Below are 25,966 nucleotides of genomic sequence, written 5' to 3' on the forward strand. Positions count from 1 at the left end.
TATTTTTGCATAAAATATTTGGTCTGTTTTTCATAAAGTAGCAAATCATTAAAGATTGAAGTTAGAAAATAATGGCAAACATTTGGGTTTCAGATTTCATACCCTTCAAAAATTCATACTAATGTTAAGACCTACTACTATTCTATTATCTTTCTAACTTTATAAGAGCAATATTTAAAAATTGTCTTTATTTTTGGGCCTGTGTCCCACTTCTATCTATGGCTTTGTCCAGATTTCTTGCTCTGAGGTTGAGAGGTATGAGTGTCAAGCCATCACCGTCAGCCAGAGACATTTCAAACTGTGACCTATTTGTTGCACTCCACTCCCCATTGTAATGGCTCTGGATGTGTCCATGCAAGGCAAGGAGCAGTTACGCAGTGTAAGTGTGCAGAGTATTCCTCCATCCAAGGTAGACCACAAGTATGACAGTGGCTTTTCATCTGTCCTTGATTTTGCAGAATGTTCTGTTTTTTCTGTCATATTTTTATAGTGTTGATTTATGCTTCTTATTATTCAGACAATGGTGCTGCAGTAGCGTTGTTGCCTCATAGCAAGACATTGTCCCGTTCGATTCTCAGCTAGAGCGTCTTCTGTGTGGAGGCATATGTGAATGGGGCATGCCTTCGTTGAAGGTTTTGTGTCAGGGCTGGTAACCCGGTACGTAAAAATCCACTACCAATCATTAGCGGACCGGAGTTCTGCTGTGGCGACCCCTAACCGGGCAAAGCCGAAAGACACAAACATTATTCAGACAAAGCATGCTGTTGCAGTGCCCTGTTGCTCTGTATTAAAGTAGCAATGCTTTAATGACCATCAGGTAAGTTTGTCGGAGATTGTAAGATGCAAGTAAGCTTTAATAAGCATACTGCTAAAGAATTACCAACATTGAAAGCCTTTTCATTGTTGCCATGCAGAGAAAATTTACATAACTAGATAACTAATAAGCCTTAGGTATTGAAAAGCATATGACAGTATTTGTAATAAAGGACAGGATTACAGTATTTTCAGAAGCTCATTACATTTTTTGGAGACTTGCAGTCATCTTTGCAGGCTTTACCCTTAAACTAAACAGAATGCCAATCTATCATGTGTGGTCCATAACTTGTGCAGTAATCCTTTAAGCAGTTTATCTTGAGCTTGTTTCTTGTTCGCTGTTCTTTTTATATTTTGATCATGTGTTCTCCATGAAACAAGTAGATAGTTGTTGTCAGGCAGCAGGTCTTTTTTGGATAAGAAATATTTTTACAAGTGGGGGTATCACAGAGATTGCTACTTTCAGCATGTTACTTGGTAATTTTATAAAGCTGAATATAAATTATAATTAAAACTGCAGTACAAGGAGAAGTGGTTTGAGCTGAGTGCTGCTTGTTTTTTTTATACTTGATTTTGACTGGCATTCCAGTAATGTATTTAAAAAGCAATTTATTTTTTCATGCCTCACAACCTTTGTGTTTCCATCTAGATATTAAGTAAGTTGTAATGTAGCCAATGCACTGAAATATTTTTTTTCTTGTACACTTCATTTTGTCTTGATTGGACTCTCGTAATGACGGTTTGACACCCAGGGCAGCGTATTTAATTAAAGTTCCAGTTGTTGTGGTTTTGAGCATAGCCCCACCCCTTTCTAGTTGGTCACACCCCTTCCCATTGCCCCACCCATTCAGCTGTCTCTTGCAGCCCCCCTTTAATTTGAAGTCACCAGCTGCCACTGGTGTCTGTGACTGTGTCTAAGTAATTATTTGTTTGAAACACAGTTACTATAAGTAATGGGCACTAAAAATAATGTTCATAATGGGAGAGTGGTGAGAAAGGGGCCTGGGGTGATATGTCAAAGATTCAGCTCATTAAGTAGTCAGCGTGCATTCCTGGTCTGAATACACAGGCAGCAGTGCATATTCTCTGTATAGTTTTGAGGCCAGGTGGTATCTGGAGAATTGTTCAGTGAATCAGATTTTTGTGCCTCTTTTCTAGGTTAACCTGTTAGGTGCCAGTGGTGTGACTCAATAGACCATACCTTTGATTGCCATTGGACCTATTTGTGGGCAGAGAAGTGGAGTTTAATGGTCATTCAGCAGTAAACTACAGAAACAAATAACTGCAAACACAAACAAAAACAAAAATACAAGAAACTATGTATGCTCCTTCTGGAACTCTTATGTTTTACAAAAAGAAATAAAATGTAAGGAGTCAGCAGCTGATACAGCCTTCCTATTACCCTCTAGGTCGGTTTAACACATAAATAAACATTTGTATGTTTCTGATCCTGTCTGTATATCCTTGCTTAATGGTTGATCATCAAAGTAAATTTTCAACTTACATGGTAACCACAAAAGTGTTAAATCAGTTCACTGTTGGTACATACAAATAATCTTATTTGCAAGAATCACTTTTCAGTCAGGTTATTCTAAAGTTAATTCCAAGTACACATTTTACAGTTGTTCTATGTACAGTGATGCATTGTTTTGCTGACATTTATTTTATTTTATGTATTTTCATTTGTTTACCAGAAAAGTCCAACTGGGCAGAAACCCCTTTTCAGTGGAGGTCTAGAATGAAAAGCTTCAACAATGGGCAATAATATAACAACCAGGTAATAAAAAAATCAGACAGTATATTACATTTCCAAATAGGCATTTTCACTGAGATATTAAGTTACAATATTCTTAAACTCTAAAGTATAAAGAGGCATTTTTAAAAGTTATATGGCAGCATTAATATAAAGGTAATTATACTGCATGCGCACATGATTCATAAGATCAGGTGAGGGGAGACTCAGAACCTATAGATCATGAGCACATCAGTAGTAATAATATAATGTGAGATAAAAGAGGAAACACAGAGCAAGAGGAAATAGCCGTAGAAGTAACAGAAGTACAGTACATGTACGGGAGATGACGGACGTAGAAGAAAATATTTGTGCTGGCAGGAAACACTGTCATTTCCAACGGTGCTGAACAGATGCTCTTGCCAGTGTCTTGAAGAAGCTTAAGTTAATGATCTACCTGAGTAGAAGGAGTATTTTTTCCAGAGTTTGGAGACACAAGTGAAGTACAGACCATCACCAATGAAATGTGAGATTTCAGTGTGTAGGACCGGCATTTGTCTGTAGACAGAAAGCTAAGCACCACTGCATAAGCAGCACTTTTTACAATTATATAACATCTTGTGTGCCATGTTTAGTTGTGTAAACATCAGAAAACTGGGTTATATGAGCCAGCTGAGTTGATGGATGGCAGTACAGTGATGGGCTTTGCTTAGCAAACTAGCTGTAAACTTGGTTGTTTTACTGAAGACAATGTTCCAACTTGTTTAATTTGGAAGATTGTACATTACTGAAAATGGGGTAAGCATACTGGAGACGTAGTAACAATAAAAGGTTTGCTGTTTTTCTTGGCCTTGATCTGTGATATAGGCTTTGACTCTATAAAGGAGACCTTTTGTGTGTGTTTTATTGACTTCTTGTCAAATATATTGCCAAATTTCAGATTTTTGTGTATGATAACACCATGCTATTTTATGTCAGAGACTAGCTCTGTCTTAGTATTATTTGCTGAGGTTACCGTAGGGCCATCTTTTTTTCTTTCAGCAAGGGATTAGGTGATTACCATAAATTTAGTATTTGTCTGGAGCTAATATGAGTTGAGATTATTCCAGATTAAGTATCTAAACAGATGTGATCAGTTTGCCATCATTCATGCATCAATATATGCAATTAAAGGATACCAGTAGCACTGTGTCTGTACTGTGCTCAGAGAAGAAACTATGCTTTGACAGTGAAGACAAATTATTATTTGTTAGAGGTTGGATTACCAAAGGGTGAACACTTTTCTCAAGGATTTTAGAAAGAGGAGAAAGAACTGAGATAACTCTGTACTTAGAGAAGTGAATGGAATTACCATTGTTAAGGAATGGTAATATATATGATTGTTTTTATTTAGTGGGAACATTGCACTCCAGAATATATCTATTTATTTGGCTAACCACATGGTATGCTAGTCTATCTACAGTTTAATCAGAAACATTGCTACCTTATTAGACACCCTCTCTAGTTTCCCAGTCTCGTGACTGTTCAAGTCTAAGTTAAATAAAAAAAAAGGAAAAAAAGTGCCCTCTCCAAAGAGGACCAGAAAAAAAAAACTTGTTTGAGCTGAAACTGCTACAAATACAACAAGCATCTTGCTTCAGTTGTAATATCACATACAGAGCACTTCGGTGCTTCAGCTGTATCTACAAATATAGCATCAGCATTCACCAGTGAATGGGGATACTGCACTACCACCCCATGGGGATACTGCACTACCACCCCATGGGGATACTGCACTACCACCCCATCGGCATTTTCCCCATAACACGTTGCACCTAGAACAGCTGCTCCATTCCCTCTGTCCTAGCTATGCCTCTAAGTTTAATGTACCCTTTTGGAAGAAAACCTGATGCAAGGGTGGTAGGTTTTAGTTTGTAGAGTTATTTTCTGATGGTTTGAGAAAAATGAGAGGAATCCTGTTGTTAATATGGAACAGGGAAGATGGCTGAGTAAAGTTGCTGTGTTTAATTAGGGATGCAGCTATAATAATAAAGTGAGAGTTTTATCTACATGCAGTAATGAATTGACTTTCTGATGGTAAGGGCTTTGGCTAACATGGTTTACTGGACTTTAGTAGACTGTTTATGGAAGACCAGAAGGTTTTGGTTATTGTTAAAGTGCATCTTTTGCGGGTTAATATAATATTTCCTTTTAATCAGAGCTTACTTGAGATTTGGTAAGGCTACACAAGTATTTATAGTTCTGATAGTTTCTATTTTATTAGCTTGCCAGATTTTATTGAATTTACAGCTTTTCCAGGCTTTATCTCTTTCTAAGGAGTTGATTTGTTGATGGGTTAGCTAGAGTGTGGGAATACTTTTTACATTTTTTGTCCTGAAGGAATTCTGTTGGTTGAGTATTTTAAGGAAGATGCTTGTAATTGTTTAGTATCTTCTTATGTCTTTTAATATATTCCAGTTACAGTTTTAGTGTCGATAGGTGTTTTTGCACAAATTAGGGAGATTTCTAACTGAATTATATTAAGAATTTTTATTATTTTTGAGATGCCAAATGCCATATGCAGGGTGATGTTTTTTAAAGCTTCCAGCTTAGGATTTTTTTAACATGATGCATATTTGCATATAGCTTTTAAAATGAGTTCCAATAAACCATTTTTGATTTTATATACTTCGTCATATAAAAATGACTCCTTGTATTTTCTAGTTTGCCATATTAACAAAATGAAAAATACTCTCTTAAATACATAAATGTATCTATATTTGGCAATATGGGAAATAACCCGTATTGACAAAAATGACATGAATACACATAGTGTGTTACTGTAAAATCCTCACAGAATGCGATCTGCACACATAATTATATTTCAAATGTAAAATATATACACTTTGCTTAGTGTGTCCTCTTGTCAGAAATAGATTATATGAAACGGGAAGTGACAAAAAATGTTTCAACTTCTGTCTCATAATACTATTGATTAATGCACCTAGCATACTATTGCCACATTTATATAACATCTGAAATTAATGACATGTTCCTTTCAATGCTTATTAACACCCTGATTTGTTTCTTTCACAGGTGTTCAAAATGTATTCATGACAAAGAAATTCCAGGTGGCAACTCACATACCCGTGTCAGAGGACAGACTCTTTAAGTATTCTTTTAGTGCGTAATTAAACTTAGCAGGATGCTCAGTTCAAAATTACCTTTCTAAATAGCCCTGTTAAATTCATGAAGCTTCAAAAAGATATATTATTTGAAACATAAATAGACAAGTTGCTAAATAATATATAGTTTGTATTTGGGGGGTCAAGATAGGAATAAATATGTGTGCTCATTTAAAATATAAAGGTTTGTGTTTGTTAAAAAAGCTCTACCAATGATATTAAATTTTCCCCCCAAATCCCAAATTCATTGGAGTAGGTAAACTGACAATTTTCTACAATGCCCATAAGCAAGTTTACAGTGTATGTGCGGATTCACTTTATAACATTTCAACTACATACAGAAACAAATAAAAAACAAACCATATTACACTTCTCCAACTACAAACAGGGGGCAAGCCCCCCTACACCCCTACACCTCCTGCTACTTAAATAGATCAACTTCTATGATAGCACTACAGAGAACAAAATGGCCAACATACCATTCTGTGCTTCATGACTGCATGTTTAAATTGTAAAAAACTATCCTCAATATAAAGAAATGAGGGATGTGATTAGGAGAAGCAGCAGTTTTAACCCACCCCTACCCCTTCCATTAATTATTTTTGAAAAGCTGGTGGAATTTGAATTTAGGGGCCTAGTGGGGAAGGGCTGCTGTGGTAATGTACAGGGAAATTTGACTGATGCAGAGTCGTGTTTATTAAAACAACTTTCCAATAGCAAACAACTTAGGGTTATGAAACCCGACAAAGGGGGTGGGGTATTTATTATGAATAAGGTAGAATACATATCAAAAATGTCAGGCCATGTTAACAACAGTGATACGTATGAGGAAACTTCCATTAACTTTATTAATTTGGCCTACAAGCGCATTGACTTTTACCTACAAGATATGCTGGATGAAGGTGAAATCACATCCAGCACCTCTGATTATTTTCAAGCTAAGTATCCAGTGGTACCGTGTATCTTTGGTATACCAAAGATACACAAGAGTACCACTGATCCACCAATAAGGCCTATTGTCAATGCAAGGAAATCTAAAACCCACCCCCTGGAAAAGTATGCTGACATAATTTTAAAGGACTGTCTAGGGTCTTTTGACTATATGTGCAAGGACTCTTGGGATTTTCTCATGAAATGAAAAATGTTGAATACAAAGAACAAAGTATTTTTGTAATGATGTGGTCAAATTGTTTAATATCATTCCACATGATGTTGGGGTGGAATGGTTCCATGACTTTTTGTGTGAATGCATTTGTTTAGACAACAGTACTGTTAATATTCTTGTTTTGTGCATGTAATTGGTTCTAAAATACAACTTTGTATATCTGGAGAGCCAGTATTATAGACAAAGAAAGGAGGTGGCTATGGGGGCTTCATGTGCCCCCATTTTTGCCAACATTGTTTTACTCTAATGGGAGAGACACATCCTATTCTCACACTTTGAAAGAAAACCTTGGAGTTTATATCTCCCATTTTTGGATGATATTTTTATAGTGTGGGAAAGGGAAGTTGGTGAAATTGAGGGGTTCATTGAGTTTTTAAATACCTCTACCCCCTTTCTAAGTTTTACTTAATATAACATCTCAGATATGAGCTACTTAGATGTCACCTTGTCTAAGGACTCCCTAAACAAGAGATGGGTTAGTAACATCTATCACAAACCTACTTACAGTAACAGTATACTACGTTTTGACAGTAACCACCCCCAACATCAAAAATTTGGGATTATCAAAGGCCAGTATATCCAGCTGGCCCGGATGGTATCCAGCTGGGAAAACATTTATTCAGGAATGTGAAAAGATGAGCCACATGTTTTTCAGTAGAGGGTACCCTGAGGGGGTGGTATCCAAGGTGTGCATGGACATCAAAACTAAAAGGGAAATAGGAGAGATTATTCCCTTGGTTTGCTCCCATGACCTTTTAGGAAATAGCACTTTTAGGAAAAATGACACTAACAAAGGGTAGGATTTAAAGGGAGCCTTTGTTACTCAATATTGCAATGAGGCCACCCACATTGGCATATTTATTCCAAAGAATTAAGCATAGTGGCAAACCAAAAACCTCAGATGATTTTTAGGAGGGGGAAAACTTTGAAAAGCCACTTAGAGCAGGGTACCTTTGACTTTGGGTCAGAATATACTTGCAAAAAATGGGGTACTTACAAATGTGGTAACTGTGCCCAGTGTAAAATGGTTTTGGAGGGAGACAGGGCAACAGAGAACCACTTTGCCATTTTTCAAGGGCCCATAGTAACTGCAATTCAGTGGGGTTGTATATGTGGCCAGGTGCTTGAAATGCCAATGTTTCTATGTGGGAAAAACTAAGAGAAAATTTAAGGAATGCATGTATGAGCATGGTCTGGATATCAGGAAGGGTGATACAAAAAATGTGTTGGCTAAGCACATAGGGGAGTATAAAGATCACAGTTTTAACTTCTTTGTTTTGGAACATGTACTTGGGAAGATCTCTTGGAAACCAAGGAGCTTAGGTGCCAGTTAAGGCTGGATGCCACCACCTTCCCCGGCCTGAATGACAGTACATCTATCACCAGTGTTTTAAAGTTGAAATCATATGTGGTGTAAATATTTAAGTAACAATTATAGGCTATTTTCATTCAAACATGTTTTTATATATTTACAAACTTTTACAGATTTTTCTACATTTATACAGTTTTATATTTATATACCTATGTATTAATATATGTACCTATCTATATTTATTTCTGATATTTTTAGGAATTTTGTATTTGTTCAGTGTGTTGAATATTAATAATTTTTATCAAATGCTTTCAGGAGAATGTAAGGGTAAAGTTAGGTTATGTGATTGTGATTCTGATGAAGTACATATACGAAAGCATTTAATCATCTTGTTTCTGTGGATCAATAAAAATTGTGGACTTTACTCCAGTGTGGCTGGTCTTCGTTTTTGGACCTATTTTGTTCCTGAGTGGTGTTTTGTTTTTTTATTTGTTTCTGTATGTAGTTGTGCTGGAATATGGTACATATTGCTTTCTGATGTATTTTCAGTGTTATGGGATTCAATGTTTTGAGTTTTCAGTGTTTTGAATTTTCAAGATTTTGGTCTCACTGTTTTGAATTTCAATGTTATGGGCTTTCGATGTTCTAAAGTGAATCTGTGTGTGTGTGTGTGTGTGTGTGTGTGTGTGTGTGTGTGTGTGTGTGTGTGTGTGTGTGTGTGTGTGTGTGTGTGTGTTTGTGTGTTTCTGGTCATGGACTGGTGTCCTGTCCTGAATCAGTTCTCTTCCTTAAGAACCTTACTTGCCTACATAGACTCCCAATCCCTTGATACCATGAGCAGGATAAGGTAGGTAACAGAAAACTAATGAATGCATGAAAGGATGAAAACAGTTAAGAAGTGTCAGTGTTTATCACAATAATAAAAACAGATTTCCAAGATGCATAGTGGCCACAGAGGTAGCCGAGACTTACATGTTCACATGAAATTCAAAGTACATCAAAGTACAGATCAATTAAAATATTTTTGTATAATGCAGATACCATCAGAAGCATATTTATTTAAACAGTTGAAGACAGTGTACCAGTTTGGTTTATTTACGTAATACTTGGAGGTGTGGCGTGTAGTGAGAAGAAAAATTAAGTAAATATCATATTAATTCTAACAGACCCTTGGTCACCCGAGACTCCATTTTTTTCATATGCATATGGTGGGTCATTTCTAAATTAAACGTGAGATTTTGCAATACAGTACATATTAACAACCACACAAAATATACAGCATTTTACTTTTACCAGAATTAAGAGTCTTCACTATAGAACTTTTTGTTATTTCATATAAGATTAAGGGAGCTCTTATACATACTCATGGTTTTATTTATGTTTATTTATTCATTTGTTTACATCAGGTAGGTAACAGTTCATGGCAGCACCTTTTCAAACAACACTGATTTATGTGAAGCAAATTCATAAGCAGCATCAGTAAGAAAAATCCTACATCAGATTAGTCTCACAAATAACATATGGGTTTAATGTAATGCAGCACTGGAGTAGCACTCCAGATTATACAGAAAAGTAGTATCACAACAAATTAATCAGTAAGCAGAAAAACACAAGAAGAAAATGCAGAAAGTAATTAAAGCTAAGGAGGAGAGATAAGTGGTAGTCACGAGAAAGGATGGGGAGAATAGGAGGAGATGAGAAAATAAAGAGTAGACGTTTAAATGCAGAGAAAACAAGCAAGTTTAATTTATCTTAACAAATTACTTAATTTACTACTGCATACCATTAAATGGAGCATATCAGAAAATGTTTACTGTAGGAACTTCCTGTAGTATTTGGAGATCAAACAGAAACTTTTTTTAAGCTAACTCTGAGGACATTTGACATTTTCATGTTTATTTTTGCAAAGCATATCTACCAACAGTAAAACAGGTGACATCCTTACAACATATTATAGAAGGATTAGGATAGGGTCTCCAATTGTAAGCATGTTAATATGTGTTTGAAACATGGATGCCAAGAAATTCGCCTTACCAGTGAAGCTCAAGAAGTGAATTTTGGCATCCATGTTGATTTGCCCAGTTGAGAGGTATGAGATATTATTATTATTATTATTATTATTATTATTATTATTATTATTATTATTATTATTATTATTATTATTATCATTATTTGTAGTGGTGGGAAAGTACAGTTGTATAAGTCCTACTTACCCATAACAGTAGATGTTCACAGAGCACACTGCCTTACAGGCATATGTGGAGATTCCCAAAGAGATTTCAGGACCCCCTGGGGAATGGTCCTCATGAAGCCTGCTGTGGATTTAGAAAAGACATCCAGTTTGTAGTGCTTCATAAATGTATGGAGAGAGGACCAAGTTGCTGCCTCTAGAATACTTCTACAGTCCATTCCTTTCTAATATGTCACCAAAGAGGAAAAGGCCCTGGTGGAATGTGCCGTTACCTTGCCTGGATTTACCTTGCTGGATGTAACAAAAAAACAATACCAGAGGATAACCAGCAAGGACTATTTTGCTTATTGACAGGTTAATGCTTACTTGGCCCTGAGAAAGTAATAAAAAGCCTTTCATCTTTCCTAAAGGATTTTGTTCTGTCAAGGTAGTACCTGAGCTGCTGATGCACATCCAAGGAATGAAGAATCCTTTCTTACTTATTCTTAAATTCTGTGAAGAACACATGGAGATTAACAGACTGATTGCAAGAGAATGCTGAGAACACCTGCAGCATGAAGGAAGGATTAAAGAATAATACAACTCTATCCCTGTGAAACATTGGGTAAGGTTGTCCCACCAAAAGAGCTTGCAGCTCAGAAACTCACCTTGTATATGTTAGAGTAATAAGTAAAACAGGTTTTCATGTTAAGAACTTAAGATAAGCTTGAACCACTGGTTCAAAAGGTGGCAAATTCAATTTTTCCAGAACATTGTTGAAATCCCATTAAGGAAGCATTTACTTGCAATGCAGGGGGGGGTCTCATATGCAAAACTCCTTCCTTGAACTGTTTTACCAAAAGAGACAGTGCTTCCTTAAGATCACAACCACTTCTTCATGGTGGTCCAAGACTTAAAGGCTGCATATAATCATATCGGGTCTATATTAGCAAATCAAAGCATCAGAAAGCTGAACACTGTTTCATCGACACATATGTGTCGACCTCCAAGGTAACCAAACAGCCAGATCACCAATTCTTTTCTTAGGGGAAAAAAATTCAGTAGGCCAACTACATATGACACACCAGTACAAACATTATAAAGTGGGGGGCTTCGCCCCCCACACCTTCAATGTGGGGAGCTGTGCCCACACCACCCAACTAAATATACTAACTCCTAGATCACACTGCAGTGGGGAAAAGGGCAAATTCACAGGTTGTTCGGTTACCTGGGAGTTCGACACACGTGTCGTTGAAACGGTGTTCGGCTTTCTGCTGCATCGATTTGCTAATATAGACCCCATTATATCCCATTGCTTATCACTTCAGGATATTTCTGAGATTTGTTTTGTCTGGTTCAGTTTTCTGTGTTGATCTTTGGGCTATCCACTGCACCTCTAGTGTTTAATAAATGCCTTGTCCTGGTAGTGGCTCACTGCTTGACTCTTGGCATTCACATTTTTCCTTACTTGGACAACCTGATGATCTGTGCAGACTCACCCTGCACGGTAAACATCTTGAACTTAGGGAACTTGACAAACATGTTATTAAAAGAAATGTCCAACACTGGTTCCATGACAGCTCTTTTTTGGGGACCAGGAAAATTCCGGAGTAAAAACCTTTCATTCTTACTGAAAGAGGGGCCACTTCTATGACCCCTGAGTCTAGCATTTTCCATAGTATAGGAGGGAATAACAAAGTATGGTCCAGCAGATTAGGGGGAAACCCTCTTGAAGAAAGGTAGATGTTCTTTTCACTGCCATCTATAACCCCCTGTCAACAAATGTTGAGCACCCATTTGTAGGAAACTTCTAACAGCCAGGCATCCTTATTGAAATCTAACTTTAGAGACAAAACACCTGGTGGGGCACATGAGAAAGAGGGAAATCACACCTCAGCATAGTCATAATATAAAAGGGAGATTATCCTTTTTGGGAAAGAAAGAAACCCCTCATTTAGGCATGATGAGGAGCTCATCCTTCCATTTCCTTTTATTGCCTTGTTATGTTTGGCTTGGACTTCTGTTTGGAAGGCCACCAAAAATTGTCCTCCTTAAAGGAGGGAAATTTGAGAATATGAAACATTTTTGACACCCCTTGCATGAGTTTACCTTTTTCATTCCAGTGTTTAAGGATCTGATTAGCAGCTGTACCAAACACACAATCAAACTCAAGTGAAACATTAAAAATCTCATATTTTTAACTCAACAGAAAAGCTCTGTCTGTGCAGCCAAGCATGCACTCCTGAACACCACTGATGACACTACATTTCTAGCAATAGTAGCAGCCCCCTCCAAGGCAGTCATTAAAGCATGCTTTGACACATGAGAAACATTGGCAACAATATCTTTGACACAGCTCTGCTGCTCAGCAGGTAATGTTGCAGCAAACTCATCTAAGCTGCACATGCATCTCAATACAATCTTCTACATAAAACACTGGCAACTAAATACTTTGTAAGCTACCATGCTGGACAAGATTTATTAGAAGAAGTCACTGGGGACACCGAAGCAGGTTCAACAAATAAAGGGGTTTGGAGGCCAGGCATGGCTGAGCACACCCTGAATTTCTTAAACACTTCTTTTAGGCACTGCCTCAATCAGCAAAGGAGAATTACAAGCTTTCTTAAAAGCATCATCCAACACTGGAATCAATGGAGAAAAGGTCTATACATCAAAGCATCATCTTCCAAAGGACTCTAAACCCTGCGGATCTCGGGGCAGCTGATAATTACTCCCAGTTGAATACATCCCTAAATCTAGCCAGCATTTGGGTAAAAGAAAACATATGTTTGGGTTTCTGAACCTGTTTTTCATTCAAGAAAAATGTATGATCTGACTCTGACAGGTCCAAAACCTCAGACACTGAATCCCCTTCAAAATAAGGATCCTTCGATGACTGACTGGAAGTGAAAATTCCATAGTTATTCATAACCCATGTAAGCACCCAGTAATCAACCGCCTGAACCACCATCTCAGGTGGAAAACATAGTAAGAGACTGCTGCCCTACCACATTGGTAGAACTTCCATCTCTTTTTAGCATGCATTACTCTAGTGAAACAATCCCTGGGGGTGTATTCTGCTCCCCTGACTTCCTCTGCATCTAAGAGGTTTGGTTCTCCCATACCTGAATCAGGCAGTGGTATAGCCCCAGAGGATGTGTCTAACCTGTATGTCATGCAGGGTACAGTACTAACATCACACCAGGGAACCTGCAGGTAACAGAAGGTGAGTGCTTTGATAGTCTGCCCAAGGCTGAGGCTACTGCAGATTCACAACCCTAGGCCGATGCATTATTTATTTATTTTTATGTTTTTCAGGTGCACAAGAGGTAGATATTGGGGAGGGGGTAATTGTCTCTGAGTCCATCAATTCAGGCGACAAAAAATAACAAGAGCAATATGAAATACTGGTTACACAGTTAACCCAGTACAAAATAGACAAATCCTACTACTCTCCCTCTTAAATAGCAATCTGAAGTTTATTTCTAAAGGGATACTATACTGAATACTACATTGAGAAAAGGATAGCAATTTCAGTAGTTTACCATAAAACACAAATATATGTCACAAGGACTCTAATTTGTAATAAAAAGGCTGGTTTTAGTCCTTCATGAATAGAAACAGCCTAAAATAGCATTAGACAAGGAATTAAATATAAACTTAAGAAAAGTTCCTCTCAGAAATGTTTACCAAACAAAATTACTTCAAAATGCTATTTAAATTAAAAAAGACTATAAAATGCTGCAAATCTGCTTAACTATCTCAAAAAATCAGAGCCCACAAAAAAAACTGTAAAAACAGCAAGTTTTAATTAAAAATAACAGCTGCAAATTATATGCAGTTCTAGTAGCACAAAGTAGTGAGAGAAACTACACTAAAATAGCTTTAGTACAGAAATTTGGTTAAACATTCACCAATGGCCATAAAACATATTAAAATGGAAACCTACATAAATTCAGAATTGGCTTAAAATAAATAGTATAAATCTTATACTGAAAGAGAAATAAAAATCACAGTAAATACAATTTTCAAATAAGAAAAAACAAGTAAATCAGAAAAACACAATACAAGCACAGACAGAAAATGGCTTAGTGAGGAATAAAATCCCAAAAGGGTTTTTTTATTTGAGCTCAGTAGTAGCTGAAGTAAACCAGAGAAGATGAGCTGTCTTCCTAGAGACCCTTCTCTTACTGTATCAACAAAAACTGAAAGGGTCCTGTCTGTGGGTTTGAAGGGCAGTCCTGGTCCTGCCAGATGATTGGTCCTTCACACCCACAGAAAGGCAGTGGGAGGAGCTCTAAGCTATGATAGACTGCTAGAGGGAGGGTAGCAGGGCACTAATGCCATTATTCCAGTAAGGAAAGGTGTTCCAATACATATTTTTTCACAGAAGACATCTTTTTTTCATTTAAAGTGAAAAATATAACTATTTTACATATCTGATGAATGTTCATTAAAATTAACTATTTTATTTAGAGCAGTGCAGGAGCAGGGGCATTGCTTAACTTTTTTTCTGCTAGCATGATTTAAAATGTGGAGTCTATGTCACTATTCTGAGTGGTTCTCAGTAACTTGCAATTCAGAAAGCAAAATGACATGAATTGAGACTGTATTTCACATTTTCATATTTTGTCATTTCTATGTTATTAAACATAAAATGACAACTAGATCTACAGAAGGTTCTATGGCAACTGTTTGAATTTATATGACTTTTTACACTGTGCCCTGGAATAGCACGAATGAATGACCAAAAATGCAGACTATATATGCAAACTACATATACTAAGTCCAAGATTGCTGTTCCTTGGAATATTCAATTTATGGAAATCTCCGAATTGGTATATATAATTCTGGATGATATGGAGGGGTTGCCCCCACATAAGGGGTGCAAGGGGGCTTGCCTCTGCAAAAAAAAAAAAAAAACATTAAGGAAAAAGGGATGTTCGATATTCACTGTCCCCCTGGGTTTTCTGTCTTTTATTTTCCATCATTTCAGGGCTTACTATTATGAGTCTCAACATTATAATAGGGAGACATGCTTTGAATTGGTCATAAGGGGTATTCTGAATGTGCAGGCCAACAGTATGTGATCTGCATCTGTCACATTGCTGGGGACTGCCAAATTTATCAATGTAAGGATCATGTAGCTGTGCAGAAAAAGCATTATTTATGACAAGTTTCTAACTGAACATGTGAAAAGCAATCCATCCAGTGGGTCATAGTCAATGAAATTTATTTATTATTTTATTTTATTTTATTTTCAGTTTGATGACTGGGGAAGTCCACTGGGCCTAAAAGAGCCAATTTTCAGTGGAGGCCCAGGGAGAATAGCTCCATTGAAAAACACACAACAAAACAAAGTAGTGATATACTTCATGATGGGAATACAATCTAAAATACTTTTACAGAATATAAATTCATTTACAGAGAGGCTCTAGTGACAGTGAACAAACATACAAAACAAAGAAGTCCTCTACTTCATGCTGACTATACAATATTAAAATACAATTACAGAATATGAATTCTTTAACAGAGTATAAAATGGTAGAGCAAAAATCGTCTTATAGTATTTATAGAGTATAGTCTTTAGACAAAAATAATAGCTGGAGTTTAACAATAAACAAAGTTTGGAGCAAGTAAAAGTAGGAGTAGCTGCGGAAAGACTGTGAGTGTTGAATAGATGCAGGAGAAGGATATTGCTGTACTTGGAGAAAAACTAGTGGATAGATGTAGTTAGTGGATGGAGTTATGTTGGAGAAGTGCATGGACATTCCCATTTTGAAGCTAAGTAGGAGTAGAGGAGGGATTTGAACTGCCACATTTAGGGTGCATAAGCTATACATATGCTTGCTTATACACTGGTAGGTGCTGAATTCCTCTTGTGACATGTACCATTACTTCTCCCCCTTCTCCTACATTTGAAATCCCTTGCACCAAAAAATAATATCCCTAATAAAATGTTGATGGATATGATAGGAGAGAGTCTTGTAGTCTCCAGTAAACATACTGTATAATCTAGGGTGGTTTGTCCTTGGAGTCAGCTTTCTAACTTAAATCATAAGTATAGACAAATAAATGAAATTCACAAAAGAAATGCAATTATTGTCAAACATATCAGTCTGTAGCTTCAATGTAAATATACCTTTTACACAGATTTTTCACAGTACAGCAAACGTTTTTACACTTAAATGCAGTGTTCTTTTATAAACAGAATTCTGAATAAGTAGCCAGTAGTTATAGAGAGTGGTTTCAGAGACCTATAGACAATAGAGCAGCTTTCTTCCCAATTCCAGCAACAGGGAACAGCAAAACAATATTACTTTCTAACCTGGCAGTAACAATTCCAGCTAGCGTCTCTTGTCAAGGCTCAGATCCCTTCCCTATAGGGATATCCTATGGGTTGCCTTTCTTTTTTCTTCTGCTCCATATACCTCTAATTAGATGCCTCCCTAGACCATCCTCAGACCCAAAGGTCACCTATCTGCAGTGCACTGGGGCACTGTACTTCAACTAACCCTAACTGCAACTGTCCCTTATCACCTTTAATTTCCTTGCTTCTTTCTAGGTTAATCTCCTTAAGTGACCCCGTGGCACCATATTATCTGACCCTTCTAAATTAGCACTTTTACAAAGACCATAAACCTGTTATTCTACATCATCCCTCTTGTGACGAATCATCATTTTAAACCTCAGCACATGGGTCGCATGTCCAGGACATCCCATCTCCATTCAATTGGCTGCACTCGGGGTGTTTCATTTCTCCCTCTACAACTTGATACAAGGCTGTACCAATACCTACCTCTAAGACATCCGTGTTTACTATGAACTGTTTTGAAAAGTCATGATGCATAAGAATGGTCTCAGCATAGCATGCAGACATACGGAAATATTTTGTAGTAGGTTCCACATTTCAAAATTCATTAAGAATGCAGTACTTAGGCATTCTTATGCCCAGGATCATAAGCTGATAAAGAAAGAAACTACTTTATTCCATATGTATTTACTTACTGAAACTGAAAAAGAGGATTTTGGGAAAACATGTCATTCACATTAAAAAGTTTTTAACAAAATCTTTTCCTAACAACCGCCATGATTACATTTGGAAAATTACAAAGCAATCCATATTTTATGCATGGATCATTTGGAGTCCACACCCCCCCCCCACTAATATATACTAACTCCGAGATCGCACAAACAGGAAACAAAAGCAAACTCACACACGCACATTCTCCAGTCCCTCACACACACATCAAACATATCAGCACACTCAAACACACTCTAACCTCACTCAAATCCCTAACAAAACACTCACATACCTGACAAAACACCTAGATCCACACACAGCACCGCGCACCATAAACACACAATCCCGGACATCACTTAGAGTAAGGCTATAGCCGCGAATTCGAATATGAACTTTCGCTATTTTAAACATTCAGGTTTATAGTCTCGAGATACGGAAATTCGACATTTCAGTATTTTGAGATTATAAATGTCTCCTATAGATATATATATATATATATATATATATATATATATATATATATATATATATATATACCAGCAAGTAGGACTGAAATATTTAAAGTTGTTAAGGATATAACACTTCTGACGTGAAGCATTATTATTTCTTATTATATTAATCCTAGGTTAATCACAGGTTTTTCTGTCCTGCCATATTTTTATTTTGATGCACAGTTCTCTAACTTCTTTATTATTCCACTTGCTAGAACTGTAATTGCCCGTTCCCATCTGCTATCAACTCTTCTTTATGCCTCACCTCTATTCTCCAACTTAAACAAAACAGATCTTAATAAACTATCATCCTGCTATAACCACATTGCCAGATTTACCGGACACACCACTGTCACAACCTAAATTGTCTAGGATGGCTTGAACTGCCAAGCCTACTGCAGTTCAACCAGCTAATACTGATACATAAAGTCCTTTACCAACCAGAAAATATACCTGCACTAAAAAATATTATCAGCCCCTACACCAGCAACTGGCCACTGCGATCATCCGCTAGACTCCTAGTTCAAACATACAAATCCAACTACTCAGCTGGGGACTCTCTGTTTGCCAACTCTAGTGGAAAGATATGGAACAGACTCCCAACTGACTTGACCCTAGAACCCTCACTAACTCAATTCAAAAACAAACTCAAGAAATACTTCAAAACTCATTGGTTATGTCCTTGCACTAACCCCGACTAGTGACCTCTCTATTTCTTAGGTGCCGTAACTTCAACTACTTCTAACTTTTTTCTACCACTCCATTTCAGGAAGGGTCAATTGTATAACTGCTGCTCAGTGTGTCTTAAACCTGAATGTAATGTTATGTATGTTTAACTTTGAAAATAATGTTATGTTTTGTAAAGTGTTTTATAATAAGTACTATATGTACTAAATGCTGGTATTGCTTATGACTGTAATCTGCTTGAAACTAGCATTTACTAAATGATCAATGTGTATTATTATCTTGGAGCTTTGCTCCCCGGGCCTCCACTGAAAATGGACATGTATCCAGTCAGACTATCCCGGTCAACAAATGTAAAATAAATAAATTAACACACCATTTTCTAACTGCTTTATTATATTTTTGAACTTAATAAGTCACCATAACATATCAAACTGCACTGCTTATAAATTCAAAGAAGCACAACTCTGTATCTTTCATACAGAGACTTGTAAATTGAAGCAAGTAACAGTAATTGAAGCAAGTAATCTAGCTATTTAAATATTTATGTGCCTACTTACTGTACTCCATTTTCTCATATTTCTACATTCTTCCTTTAGTTGATGTATCAACTTCATTGGGTGTATGTCATCTACTCTGTGAACTGAGCCACATGGATAAGTAATTTACACTGGTTAGCAAACATATAAATAAATAAATAAATAAATTTGTGTTTTCTGTAAAAGTTCTTTTTACACAAGATATGCAAAACTGTGATAAGAATACTTGAGTAGTAAATAAAATTTGTTTATAGTATCATCAAACAACAAAACAAAATTTAAAAATAATACCTGGAAGTTATATGCAGTACTTACAAGATAACAAAGCAGGCATTAGGAAGTATAGAATGCTCTATAACAGATTATACTTTTCAAAACCTCTTTTTACATTTTTTTTCTATAGAAAGATAACCTCACAATTATTATACACGCCAGCACTGTTAAAATACAATTGTAGTGCATAGATAAAGTTATGTTTTATGGAATCTGAATGAAAGAAGTTAATGAATGCATTTGCATGTGAAACTGTTTATCAGCATTTTATGAAATTTGATCATTTGTTTCTGAATTTTAAGAAATAGTTTGCCAGTTTTAATATTTTTGTGCTATATTTACAAATTCTTCCCAATTAATTTTGCTCAGATTAATTCATTATTTGTAATATAATCTTCAACAACCATAAAAGGCATACAAGTATATCATTTATCCAAAAGTTTTAGATAAATATGTAAAACAGTGATTTGCCAAGTTAGATTGAAATGTTATTTATTTATTTATTTATTTGTTTGTTTGTTTGTTTATTTAATATTTGTTGTCCAGTTGAGTGGCTGGTCTAGTGACCCTTTTCAGCTATGACCAGGACTCAGCAAGTTACATAGATTATCTTCTTCTTTCAGCTTTTCCCGGTTAGGGGTCACCACAGTGGATCACCTGTCTGCTCATGATTGCCAGTGGAATTTTACGGTGTTGAGTTGCCAGCCCGGCACCCAACCTTCCACAGAAGGCATGCACGCACTCACGCCTAGGGCCAATTTGGAGTATCCAATCCACCTACAACATGTCTTTTGGATGTGGGAGGAAACCGGAGCACCTGGAGGAAACCAACGCGACCACAGGGAGGATGTGCAGACTCTGCACAGAAGGTACCCCAGCCGAGGATCGAACTGGAGGGCCTCTTGCTGTGAGGTGGCAATGCTAACTGCTGCACCACCGTGGCCACCCTCAATTTACATAGATTATATAGTATCTAAAAGAGCAGTTAATACAGACAATAATGTACACACACACACACACACACACACATGAGAGAGAAAGTGTGAGTGATATAGAAACATATACATATAATATCAGAGCACTGATCCATGTGGAAAGGGGATGACTAATTTGTATATAGTAAAATAAGACCTTTTTACAAATACAATTGGCATTACTTCATTTGTAATACAAATCTGGAATGAGGACTTACTTTGCAATTTCAGTTTTGGACTGCTGCATATTCTTGGAAAGTTAAGAGACAATATATAAGGAAGTAAAATAGGTATGATGATTTAGATTATAACAACAAACAGATTGTGTCTTTGGACCACATACATTAACTTCGTTTGAAGTATAAGCTGTCAAGTGTAATGTTTTGTACTTTTAAGTATTGCAGGTAAAGAAGTAAGTAATTGGACATTAAGCAGTTCCCCATGACTTCCTAATTTAGACACTTTTGCAATGCTTTTTTTTAAGTCATTTAATGTTGATAAGGATCAAATTTCAATTAGAAGCTGATTCTGTGAAGTGGGTTCTAGTGTAGGTTTGAAATGTGAGTGAGGATGATAGCATTTTCTTAAGAACTGCTCAAGGAATAAGATTGATCTTAAAATAGCATCCAAGTTTATATTGTGTTTTAAAGACTGATACATTGATTTAGAAATTGTACAAGGATAGTTTCTGAGTTAGCATGGATGGTTTACATGCTACAGAAATATCTGGAAAGTCAGAAGCTTGATCTGTTGGAGCAAGATGTGCATTATGAACAGTCATAAACTGTATGTAGCAAAGCGTCCTGAATGAGCTGTAGCTGATTGCAATACCCCTTAGAGCAGCACTGTGTGATACCCAAAGTGAGGAGCAAAGCAATTTCTCTAGAATGACGTACTTCTAATAAATATATAAATATATAAAATTTAGAAATAGCCTTTTTGAGATTAGAGTCTGATATAACAATTGAAGATTTTTTTTTGCTTACACATTGCCTACAGTAGTAAATAAAACTTTGGCTTGATTGTTGTTTAAATTATGTTTATAACTGCTAAATAGCTACATAGTATTAGGGAATGACATAATACACTTATTTCCACAACTGTGTTAAATTTATTTCAAATGAATTCCTATATTGTTTTAAATTGAACTGAAAGAGACTGGAATATGTTACTCATCACTACAGCCAAACGAATATCAGGGTTACCATGAACAGTTTGGAAATTTTTTTTAAAACATTAATAAGGTCTATGAATTTTAGCAACCTTTGAAAAAGTAGAGTTAAAGTAATAAAGAAATTATGAACTTTTAAGTGTATTAGTTTATCACTACTGAAAAAAGGTAATGGCTAATGGATTACAATTGCATGATACAATACTTGTATGCCAAATGCATGTCCAAAGAGGTCCCCATGAGTATTCTTTAGTATGGTATTCAGTGTAAACCCCAAGACTGCTTATATGCAGAAATGTATAATAATACATTCTAATACATTTTATAAACCATATACATTTTATTATTTTGGAGTTTGCTGTTCTAAATATTTTAATGGAACAAGGTGATATGTAAACAGGTATATAAAGTAATATTTTAGAAATACTTTTAATTTGTTATACATACTTTGGATAGTAATGACAATAGCATCCCAAACCATCTTTTACAGCAATTCAATCAAGTTTCCAACACTTAAAACTTTAAGTTATGGTTACATAAAATAGCAGGAGTTTGGAAAATGTTACTCCTAGAAATTTTAAGTTGAACTTGACTGCTATACCTCAAAGCACATTCAGCTTAAGGGAAGAGTTGTCTTCAAATAATGGAAAAATAATTCATTTAGTCACATTTAATGTATAAGTAACTTGGGAAAACAATTGGATGGCTTTTAAGATTGATATGGAATGCTGAAGATACCCTGACTTTTGACTACCATGTTGCTTCCATTGTACAGAAAGCTTTCTACATGGCATACGTCATAAGTAAAGGTATCTTATCCAGGGACAAGGAGGTCATAACATTCCTGTATTCTTCTCTTATAAGACCAATTGAGTACAATGCTCCCTTTGGCATGTAACTCGCAAAACACAAGCAGCAGCTGGAGAGACCACAGAGGTTCCTCACCAGTAGAATCCAGGGCCTCAAACATCTACCCTATACAGATAGGCTAAAAACCCTGTCCATCCACTCACTTTCTTACAGACTCCTCAGAGGTGACCTCTGTCTGGCACACAAAGCAATCTCAGACTCCACCTTGATGGACTGCTGCATATCCGCAAGTCATGCTCAACTCAAGTAACCCGCACATGTGACCTCAACCTGGTTTGTGACATCAATAGGACTTGTTGGTGGGACAGATTTGTGTCCCAGAGACTCCTCCATCTGTGGAATAGCCTCCCTCTCCACGTCAAGCAGAGTACCTCATTATCCCTTTTTAAGCACAACCTGAATAACTAGATGGGTAACAGAAAATTCACCCCTGAGATTCCACATGTGTCCATGCTGGACAGGGACTTTTGGTGCTGACTTTTCTAAACATGGGCTAAACTCTTGGCTAGGCTTAAAAGGGCCTCAGGGCCAAAAGCCTAGTAACTTCCTATGATCCTATGATCCTATGGCATCATCTGAAAATGCTGAAATGAGTAAATTAATTTATTTAATGTTAGAAAATGACAGTAGGATATATTCATAAAGTATAGGAAAGAACGTTATATATAAATAATGAACAAAGTGGACAGACTTGTCTTGAACTATTTGTAATAGGAATTGAGTTAGTTACTCAACCATTAATGAAATGTTGAAAGGTTATACATTGGTAAAACTAATAAAGATTTCTGACAAACCAAATGAAAAATGCAAAAGAGAAATCTATAGCTTACTCTGCTGAATGCTTTGGAGGAATTTATTATTGAGGGCAAAGATTTTCATATTCATTTATTTGAAGAATATAAGAATTATAGGGCACTAGCCTGATAAAACGTTTATTGATATTGGAGAAAATATGTTCATAATGGAGAGAGAATTCTGTGGAAAATATTTTTTTCAGACAGAGTGGTAGCATATATGTTGATGCCTAGATTAATACGCACAATAGTTTTATAGTATGGGGGTTAAGCAAGATCACTATGTTGTTTAGGGATAACAATAGTTCTAGATTGGTTGATATAAAGACTGGTTATTTCATTCATTCTCCTGATGCTTAATATTTATAAAATAATTAGATTAAAGATATTCATCATTTATACAATTCAGGAGCAATACCATATAGACCATGGGGCTACATTGCATTTTAACTGTTGGACACCTTATTGGACTTCATCTCTGGAAAAAAATAATTGATATAATATTTGCTTGAACATGTTGTATTGTAGAAAATGAAGTAAATTTAAACAATGACCTAAATCATGTATTTGTTTTTTTTCAGTGTATAAGTTAAATAATGCAAGTAATATTTCTTCATTGTAGTTGGTTGCTTTCCCTATTCAGTTTCAGGGATATTTGTTAGAGATTTATATACTTTTATTATGGTGACAAGAAGTTTGAAGAAATTTAATTCCATTTGAAATGAAAGGTTAGTGGTTTGTTTTCATACCAAGGAAGTTAAATGGTATATAACATTATATACAGAAGTGCCCATGGTGAAATCCCTTGAGTATCAGTTGTCCAAAGTACAGCACAATAGGGAGCACAATGTCAGTCACTGTCTTCTACAGACAATCACTGCCCATGTGATTTCTAAGTGGGACAGCAGTGGTTTCCTTCTTTTGAGATTACTCCCTTCTTCAAGATGGTATGATTATGGAGTTGGTGTATCTAAGTTCAGATGATGCAGAGGGATTACCTCTCACAAAAAAAAAAAAAATTTTGTCTGCCTGTGTCTTAGGTATTAGTTTTTAATGTTTCCGATGGTCATGGTTTTATCATTTGATGTTTCACAGCAGAACCACATATAACATGTTAAGCTTACTTTGTGTTTTAATAGTCAGGGGGAAAAAAATTGCTGTTCCAAGAAACACACGCACAACCAAGCACACCAAAAAAAATCAATCCACACACATACACTCAAAATCCTACATCTAACCCTACACTAAACTGTACATAAACTACTACCTATCCACTTACCTTAACCCAAACCCTAACCCTAAGGTCCATCACTATTGCACACTCACATGAACTGTGTCCTAACCCTATCTTTCCTACCCCACCCTAACCCTAAAGTCTTTCACTATCGCACACCCACCTCACTCACACCCTAACCCTAACTCACCTAACCCATGCCCTAACCCTAACATCCACACAATCACACACTTACCTGACCCGACCCGTAACTTCCCACCACAGTCCTGCTAGTCACAAAGCCACTGAAATGACCCACCAAATACTTTCCCTGGAAAAGAATTCGGTGTTCCACAGCTTTGCAATAACCAGTGTTTGACCTTTACAGTTCAAACATCTGGTATTCGATATTCAGCCATTTCGACTGACTGATATAGACCCGCTATATAAACATAAATGTTTTGACAATTCAATGTTTGACAGGAAAGAGAATACTTTTGTACATGTGTCATTTAATTTTTGCTAATATGTACATATCTGTTGTTATATCTGTTCATTACTATGTTTCATATTGTATGCATATCGAATGTTTTCTGCAGTATGTATTATTTGCTATTGTATGTATATTCAATTGTTCTTCATGTACTCTGCTGCTCATTTGTTGTTCTGTGAAGCTTTTCTCCCCAGGCCTCTGCTGAAAAAGGACCTGTGCCCAGTTGGAATTTCCCAGTAAACAAAGGTAAGTTGTTGAGTTGAGTCTTTCGGCTTTTCTCGGTTAGGGGTCGCCACAGCGGAACTCCGATCCGCTAATGATTGGCAGCAGATTTTTACGTGCTGAGTTGCCAGCCCTGACACACAACCTTCAATGAAGGTACGCCCATTCATGCATGTCTCCACGCAGAAGACTCTAGCTGAGAATCGAACAGGACAACATTTTACTGTGAGGCGACAACGCTACTGCAGCACCACCACCGCAGTCCCCAGTAAACAAAGGTAAGTAAATAAGTAATAAGTAAAGGTAAGTAAATAAATAAATCTAGTATTGAAGTAATATAAATCAGTTTAAAACTACCCTGCATAGCTGGATTTGCATAAAATTTACACAACAAAGCATGCCTGGATGGGCACCATATATGCATAAGGAGTGAATATTACATTACATTCCCCTTTGTATAATTTGTAGAATGATACTACTATACTACTCAGTCTGAGCATCAATATGACAGGATAAATACTCCTTGTTCAGAAGTTATGCCATGAGCTAAAAATTAGCTTGCAAGGTTAACTGGGAACATCTGAAGGGAATTCAATAAAAAAGTCAAATTTAAAATTCCATAAATTAAGTAAATAGCTACAGCAGCGGCCTTAGTTCAACTGGTGCCCTAGGCAAAAGGACTCCAAGGCATCCCCCATCACACTACCTGGTGCCCCCATCCTGGTCTACCTACATCAAATAAATACTAAAAAAGTGCCCCTGCTAGACCGGCGCCCTAGGCAGCCGCCTAGTTGGCCTATGCTTAAGGCTGGCTGTGAATAGCTAATCCACTTTTTTTCATTTCTCAAGCAAGGGTTTGATT

The sequence above is a fragment of the Protopterus annectens genome, chromosome 14.part0 (assembly GCF_019279795.1).
Source record: "Protopterus annectens isolate FY-2018-M chromosome 14.part0, PAN1.0, whole genome shotgun sequence".
NCBI classification, from domain to species: Eukaryota; Metazoa; Chordata; order Ceratodontiformes; family Protopteridae; genus Protopterus; species Protopterus annectens.